Raw genomic sequence first — 8,899 nt, forward strand, 5'->3', positions numbered from 1 at the left:
TGACGTATCATCAGTGAACTCCTTGTCACAGAGATGATCTTCAATATTTCCTTGCAGGAGTTTACTTGCTTTACATTTTATATTTAGGCCCATTATTCTTTATGCGTTAAATTTTGTGTAAATATTCATATATGCTCTGAATTTCCTTTTGAAGTCATTTGCATGTATACAGAAATGAACAATTGTGACTGCACCATTTTGGAAAAGAATATATACCCTTTCTACTGGATTGATTCTTTCAGTTTGGTTCACAACAATAGTATGAGTCTATTTCTGGGGTGTCTAATTCGTTCCTTTGATCCATCCGTCTTCCCCTCTCCAATTTCACACCAGTTTGATGACTGTAGCTTTGCGATAATTCTTGAAATTCAGTAAGATTACTCCCCTGCCGTTAATCTTCTGTTTAGAAACATTTTGGCAGTTCTAGCTATTTCACCATTTCAAATAAATCTTATTACCAGCTGGTTGATATTTATAAAATACTACTATGTGTTTTCATTTGCTTTTGTTGAATCTGTAGATCAAGTGGGAGAGAATTGACATCTTCACAATAGCGAGCCCTCTGATTAGTGATTTTCATATATGTTTCCATTGATTAGGTCTTCTTTAATTTATTTCATCATCTTTTATTGCTTTGCCCCATAGAGATCAAGGAAGTATTTTCTTATATTTCATTCTAAGCAATTTGGTTAGAACTGTTGAAAATAACACTGCACCAACTGGCTTTCTCACCAGGCGTGCATGAGCGTTCCATTCATTGCAAATCCTCTCTGAAGCTGACAGTGTTGGTTCTACTGGATGTGCAGTGTGTGCATGTGTGTGCACATACATGTGGGTGACAATGAGAGCATTCTGTGAAACAGAGTCATTATTTAAGGGCGTTAAGGTAACTACACAGACCTGGTCCTTGACGGCCACATGAGATGAATAGAAACATGTGAGGTTCCTGGATGCTGCCCCTAGGGCCAGGCCAGGACTTCCACTCTTCCTCCTCTCTCACCCTGAATTTCTCTGGGCTGAATTTTGCTGAGGGGATGGATAAGTTATTAAAGCATGATTTTCCATGAAGACTCAAATCCTTCACAGAAATCAAGAGACTGAAGCACAGGGCACTCTCTCATGGGTCAGTCAAATGGTCACAGAATGAGCATGAACATAAAGGTGTAGGCTGGTCTGGCCTGAGGTTCCTAGTAATGTAGCAGAACCCAGGTCTTACATGCCAGGTGCTGGGGGACTGAGTAGACGATCTTAGCCTCACCTCCTGGTGTGGCTGCAAGCTAGTTCAGGCCTCCTTCCTCTCTGACCTCCACTGCCACAGCTGTCTTCTAATTAATCTCCTTGCAGGGGTCAAAGTGGTCATTCTACAGTGTAAAGCAGTTGATGTAACCTCCCCTCATCCAGGTATCTGTCGTCCTCCCAAGAACCTTCCAGAACTCTTTCCTGAGATCCTAGCCCCTCCTTGTATTCTGAGGAGGAAAGTCCTTGGTTTCGGACTTGGAGCTGGGAGTTTTCCTAGGGTTTCCCTTTAAAGGGTGACCTCTATCCAGTCATTGAATCAAACTGTGCCACACGCCTGTACATAGAAATGGGGAACAGGGTTCCATCGGAAAGTGAGTCAAGAAGCTCCAGATATTGGTGATGTGCAAAAATTCCCCAACATGTGTCATTTAAACCGACAACAGCTATTTACATTGTTCGGCACCGTCTCCTCTGGGAGCAGCAGGCCCTCCCTGCCCCAAGCATTGCTCACTGTGAGGGTCCCAAGGACAGTGCGCATCTACTTCTCAGATGCACACTCACCTGTCTGCAAGCAGGCCCTGGCTGTGGGCTGGAAGCTCAGCCAGAGCTGAGGGCTGGCCCGGATCCACTTTGTGTGGACATTTCCATGAGCCTGACTTCCTCCCAGCAGGGGACGGGGCACCTGAGCAGTCCCTGCTTCCTCGTCATTCCTCAGGGCGATCTCTTACAAACTCAGCCACCTTTTAACACGTGATTCCAGCAGTCGTGCCCCGAAAGATTTGCCTAACTGATTTGCAAACTTACGTCTAGGTAATAAACTGCACATGAATTATTACAATAGTGTCACTTATAATTGACAAACTCTGGTGCCAAGAAAGGCCTTCTTCAATAGGTAAGTAGATCAACCATGGGTGGTATATCCATACAATGGGACTCATTCAGCAAATTAATAATTAACAAAGGCCTTCTTCAATAGGTAAGTAGATAAACTATGGGCAGTGTATTCATAAGATGGGATTCATTCAGCAAATTAAAATCTAAACGAGAGTACTATAAGCAGACATCAATGAATCCTAAGTGCACGTTGGTAAATAAAATAAATGAGACTGCAAATGCTACACATTGTATGATTTCATTTGCTTGACAGGCTGGAGAGGGCAAAATTATAGATAGAGTATATCCATCAGCTTCCATCAGGAATCTGGGGAGAAGTTATTTGATAGGTGAAACACAGATGACATTTAAAGATGGTGAAACTCTTCTGTGTAAAATTTCACTGGTGGATGTATGATACTATGAATTTACCAAAGTGCATAGAATGTTATAGTACAAAGACTGAACCTTATTGTTTAGAAATTAAAAACTAATTCAAAAGTTCAGAGATTCAGTGATGCTATATTCAATCTGTATAAAGAATTCGTGATGTCATTGTGAGTCTGTGGGTCACCTTGACTGAAGAGCATGGGAGAAGGAGGTGCTGGACTAAGTAGCACTGGGAATGAAGGGAACTTGTGAGCCTAAAGTCTACAAAACGGTCCGTAAGTATTGGACTCCAGTTGATAATGATGCATCAGGGGTTCAGGCTGACAATCCTACACCACTCTAGACATGGAGTTGGACAATGCAGTAAACACATGGCACGTGGTCGAGCCAGGTTTCCCACTGTTGGAGTGGAGAGTAACAGACAAGCAAGCGAGAAAGGCTGGAGTTATCCAGTTCGCATTGCACTAGGATTGGAGACATGGTTTGTTCTCATATTTGCCTCAACATAGGTACAGAAGTTTTGGTGCAGAAATAGTTGTTGATATGTGTGTGTCTACATGCACTAGGGTACTCAGATGTATTTCCAAGGTCTCTTAGCCAAGAAGGTCTAGAGGCAACACACCAAACAATGACAGGACACCCAGCACCAACATCCCGATATCCAGCATCTCGGTTCCTAAGATTAGTCTCCCAAAAACAAGCTGTGCTCCATCTGAGAAGCGGCTGACTCTAGGGCTGGAAAAGAGAACACAACACCCTAGCCTGCAGATTCTTGTACTACCAAAAAGTAAGGAAGAGTTCAAAAGTGGTTGGGACATGTTAAAAGGATACAGGAGCCAATCTGAAAGAGACCCAGTGGCTACAAAATCTGTACCAATTACAGAAACAAAATGAATGATTTATTATTGGACCTTAACACAAAGTATAAAATAAATACCTAAGATACATATTGACATAAAAAGATTTAATACATAAAACAAATGGCGGAATAAGGACAAATCTCTCATAAGAAATGCTTTCAGAGAACTTATGTCGTGTTATTTCTCCCTTAAGAATGTATAGCTTAAATCTCCATCTCTGGAATATGGCCTCGACCTAGGACATGGCAGGAATTCTGGGTGACCTTGAATTTAACAGTGAACTTTCCAATGTAATTCTCAAAATATCCATGACAGAACAAATTCATCATTTTTAATGTATGTAAATCAAAAACTTTGTTCGGAAACAACAACACTGATGAGAAAAGTTAAAGACAGTCTGCAGAATGAGAGAATATAATTCCATATCTCCTCTTTGGTATTGGACTTGCATCATGAATATACAAGAAATTTACAACTGAACAACAAAAAGAAGCAACCCAATTCAAACTAAGCAAATTACCTGAGCAGACACCTCCTCGAATAAGAGATTAGAAGGTCATCGACACAATGTTTCATTAAGGGAATACAAAATAACACAAAAATGAGATACTGCTACTCACCCATTGCAAGGCTCAATTACACAGTTTTATGTGGTCTTTTTCTCTATTCAGTGTTTACTTCGTTACTGTAAATATTTGACTGTTGTCTCCAGCTCTGACAAAGTTGATTCGGGTGGTTTTGCTTGAGTCTCTTATTCCTGTGGAGGAGATGACTCTGGGAAATGCCTACATGTCCATCTGCATTGGATTGGTTCCATTCTATTGACGATGACTTCCTTTCTGATGTATACTGAGCAGTCAGACCTCAGCTCTACTGTGTCTCTGTGAAGCCAAAGTATTTCTTTAACTCATCACTATATGGTTTACAAATAGATTTCATTTTCTATGAGGTTTTTGAAAATGCCTAGGTGTGCTTTGAATCTATTTCTTGCCATGTTTTTATTAAAAACACTCCATAAATTTCCAATCTTCAATATGTTTTTCAATTATATCTCTATCTTCTACTCCTAGGACTGAAAAAAAGTCTTTTTTTTTTCTCAGCTTTTTATTTATTTCGCATGTTTTGTGTTTTATTTTTTCTTTTATCTCTGACATTTAGACTATAGATATTTTCTGGACTATTATCCTAATTAATACTTTAACCCCACAGATGTCTACTCTGCTTCCATATCATTTCTGTATTAGTTTGCTAGGGTTGTCATTACAAACTTACAAAATGGGTGGCTTAAACTACAGAAATTTATTTCTTACTGTATGGACTATGGAAGCCCAAGATCAAGGTTTCATCAGGTTTGGTTTCTCCTAAGGCCGTTCTCCTTTGCTTGCAGATGGTCACCTTGTCACTGAGTCCTCAGATGGACTCTGCTCTCTGTGCATGTGCACCCCTGGTGTCTCTGTTTCTCCACTTTTCCTCTTCTTACAAGATGACAGTCTCCTTGGCCATACTTTAGCCAGGCTCCTCAAAATGCTCTTCTCAACTATGTGTCAACGTTTGGGCTCTGTGTCCATCTTCCTGGTCTTGTTTTATCAAGATCCCTGATGATCAGATGAATGAGGATCTCCACCTTTGAATCTGCTCATCCTCACATTGATCAAATTTATCATCCCCGTTCTCTCCAGGTGAAATCTGACCACCTGGACTCCCTTCAGAAAAAGCATGTGGAGCCGGTCTTGCCAGAAACCCTGATTTGATGTCTCCTCTTCATAATTTTCTATCCACTCACCACTTCCTGCTCCTTGGCCATAAACGTCCAGTTGTCCATGTTGTGTGTCATTGAGCCTGGTTTCCAGGACTGCCTCCAATACACAGTGAGGTTTGTCTTCCTCTTATTTGGAGGTAATTCTTATTTGATACGTTAGCAGAGAGCTCATGGTCAAGGGCAGTATAACTTGTGCCTGAATGAAGTTTATGTAACATATATATTTTCTCCTTAAGGCACTTCCCAGCCTTTCTGTGCACATGAACAGTGGCCAGCACCTCAGCACTATGCACGGGGGTCACTTTAAACAGGGAATCTGCCCACTACAAGCACAAAAACGTGAAAAACATAGCCCCAAGTTGACCTCAAAGGAACTTCTTTACTTGATGGAGCTGAAACCAGAAGACAGAGAACTGACTTTGTGACCTCAATTGGAATGTGCCTGTGCTGTGTGACTCAAATTACTAGCCACAAGGAACATTTCCATGAGTGACTGCAAAAGTAACTACAGTTTTCTTTTAAGGAAGGAAATACAGTTTAGTGAGGAAGTGAATTTACAAATATGGAATCTGTGAATAATGAGGGTCATTGTGTTTCCAACACCAGGACACTCTGGCCTTAGAAGTCTTCACCAGGGCACATTGCACAGACCTCAACCTATTTGTGCAGTGCTAACAATGCTGGAGGGTGGGGCTCCTCTTTCCGTCTGTAACATAGAAACGTGAAGAACAATTTATATGTGATTTAATATCCTCTAGCCCTTCTTAGGATGCTCACTGAGATCCAAAACTTCAAATTCTACTTGAAACTATGGTGACCTGAGTAATGTATGTAGCTCCTTCCAGCAGAAGAAAAATAAAGGGGAAAATCTCACCTTAATTTCTTAGTAAATAATACTGTATCTTCTGAAGGCAACGTAAAACACAGCGTTGACACAATAGGACCTAGGAGAGGGTCCCTGGTGGAGTTCCTGGGCAGGAGGAGGAAACCACAGATTCTAAGCAGGAAAGCCTCCCAGCCTCTCGCTGCACCTGCTGCTGGCTCTGCTGACCCTGAACTTGGTGGGTCCTGAGCGCCCCCTGCTGTCCTGAGTCCCTTGCAGCTCAGCCCCTCCTGTCTCCCTGGGGGAAGTTTTTGTCGGGGCTCACACTGACTTCCCCTCACTGTGTCTTTCGCACAGTAATAGACGGCCGTGTCCTCGCCTGTCAGGCTGTTCAGCGTCAGATAAACTTGGCTCTTGGAGGTGTCCTTGGTGATGCTGGCTCGGGACTTCAGGGCTGGGTTGTAGTATGTACTTCCACTACCATATATAACACCAACCCACTCCAGCCCTTTTCCTGGAGCCTGGCGGACCCAGCCTACAGCATTACTGCTCAAAGACAATCCAGAGACAGTGCAGGTGAGGGAGAGGGTCTGCGAGGGCTTCACCAGGCCAGGTCCTGACTCCTTCAGTTGCACCTGAGACAGGACACCTGTGGACAGAGAGAAACACAGTAAGTCATGTGCTCAGATGCAGTGTCCCCATATCTTCACCTCTGAGTCCTTGATTCACTCACATGTAGGAGCGGCCACCAGAAAGAGGAAGAACCACAGGTGATTCATGTTCTTGCAGATGAGATTCACGACTCCCTGAAAATATTTTCAGGGTGAGGAGGAACCTGAATTTAAGTGACTGTTTACACCTTGTGACCTAAGTGGAAATTTGCATGAGGCAGTTGCCTTTCTACAAAAAGGAGAAGGAAACTAGGAGAGGTCCTAGTCTCTTGGGTTCCCCCTGGGAGGAAGATGCTGACCCTGCCTTCAGGGAACTCAGTCTTTTTTCTCTTTTTCTTTCCTAGCGCATATGGCCATCAGAGCCCTAATCCTGCTTTTTACCTGTGCACCACTGAGTGTCTCCAGGAACAACATGAGCCCCAGGACTCAGGGTGTGGACACTGAGGAATGTCCAGCCCTACACCTGACCACAAACAGAGAGCCAGTGGAAGCTGCTCAGCACTCTGTATGTTGGGCCACCAACTGGTCTTGGTGGACACACTCACACATTCCAGAACTATCTGTTTCTTGTTGTCCTGCCACTGACAGTGAATTTTGAATTCAGTGAACATGGTTTCCCCCATGTTGGGTGGAAGAACATCTTTGTTTCTGGGAAATTCACCTTCCCAGTGACTGGCTTGAAAAGGGGATGATTTCCTCTTGGTCAGAGGGAAGCTCCCACCTCAGGAAGCAGGTTCCCTTGAAAACTGTAGATGAGAGCTGCTTTCCTGAGTGCCTGTGTCATTGAACCCCGGGGCTGTGTCTGAGATCACATGAGTAAGTAGTGGTGGAGAGAAGAGCACAGCTCCACCTCTTCTTGTTCTGTGACACGGGGATGTGGCCTCTACCTTCTGCATTTCAGTGTGAAGAGATATAAACTGTGGATCACAGGTAATTTCATTGTGAACTTTATAGTGGGGCAACAGAGGTGTTAAGTGTTGCCATCAGTCTCATCAGCGGTCTCACCTCTCCTGGGATCCAGCACAGACCTATGTGAGCACGCATCTGTGACGGACAACTTTGTCCATGTAACAGTTGATTTGCTCCTGCCCTGAGATGCCCCGCCTGTGGGTCTGGGCTGGTGAACTCTCCCTCAGGCCAGTGACCTTGCCTGTACGTTGATTGATTTGGAACCAGTTGTTTCTGAAAAGCCCTTTCCTTGATATCATTTCATGAACAGAACCCTGCATACACCATATTACTTCAGTATTTTCAGTGATATTACTAAAGTAAATAACTACTGAGTTTCTGGCCTGAATGTAGATAATAGGAGAGTCAACCAAAGTGTCATAATCCAGAAATACAGGACACATCTGGATCCTCTGGTTGAGATCTGGAACAGTGAACTGATATGCTCAAGGCAGTGGAGAGGAACAGACAAGATCAAAAATCCAGAACCAGGTGAGCCTGAAACTCACGAGAGGTGTCTGGGCCTGAGTCTGAATAGATGCAGAAGGATCTGTCCTGGCCTTGATGAGCTGGTCATCCCGAGTAAATTGATATAAATTTATATTCATGTGGAGAGAAATATAATAGTTGAATATTTGTTTCAGTGGGTGGGAATAAGTTGATAGGGTCCAGTCACTCTGAGAAAAGAAAAAAAAAACTGATAGGTCACCAGCATCAGAAAATGTGTTGTCATCTGTGGAGGCAATTGCAGACAATCATGTCTGGAGACTAGATCATGTTATAACGCTGAAGGTAATCTCTGTTGAAAATGACCAATATGTGATGGTAAATAGAAGCGGTGAGATTTTAAGTGAGAAGATTTTGAAGGTTCCCAGTGATGATTGTACCGGGAGGGCCCAACCATTGTGATGAGAAGGAGAAGGAACAGATGGTGCTGGGCTTCCTGTTGAGGAGACAGGCAAGGTCCACCTGAAGGCATCTGATTTCCCCATGTAGAGGGATGAGAGTATAAGGTGAGAATGGAGTGTGGACTTAAGGAAAGTTGAGGCTTGATGTTGAAGGACAAGTTAATCTCGATGTTTTAATCATCAAGGGAAAATTAGAAGCATGAACTTTACATTGAAAACCAGCAGCATTTCTGAGTACTATTGAGCTCAGCTGAATTTGGTTTTCCTCAATATACAGGATTCACTGTCCTCACTTGTAGTCCTGCAGCTCCACTTGGAAGTCCAGTGTCAAACATCAGGGATGTCAATGAAATGCATTCATTTTGTAACAAAGTGGTGCAGGAAGATTAGGAGGCATAAGCTGAGGTTATGGGAATGTGTTATTGAAA

This window comes from Equus asinus, chromosome 7 (assembly GCF_041296235.1).
Source record: "Equus asinus isolate D_3611 breed Donkey chromosome 7, EquAss-T2T_v2, whole genome shotgun sequence".
NCBI classification, from domain to species: domain Eukaryota; kingdom Metazoa; phylum Chordata; class Mammalia; order Perissodactyla; family Equidae; genus Equus; species Equus asinus.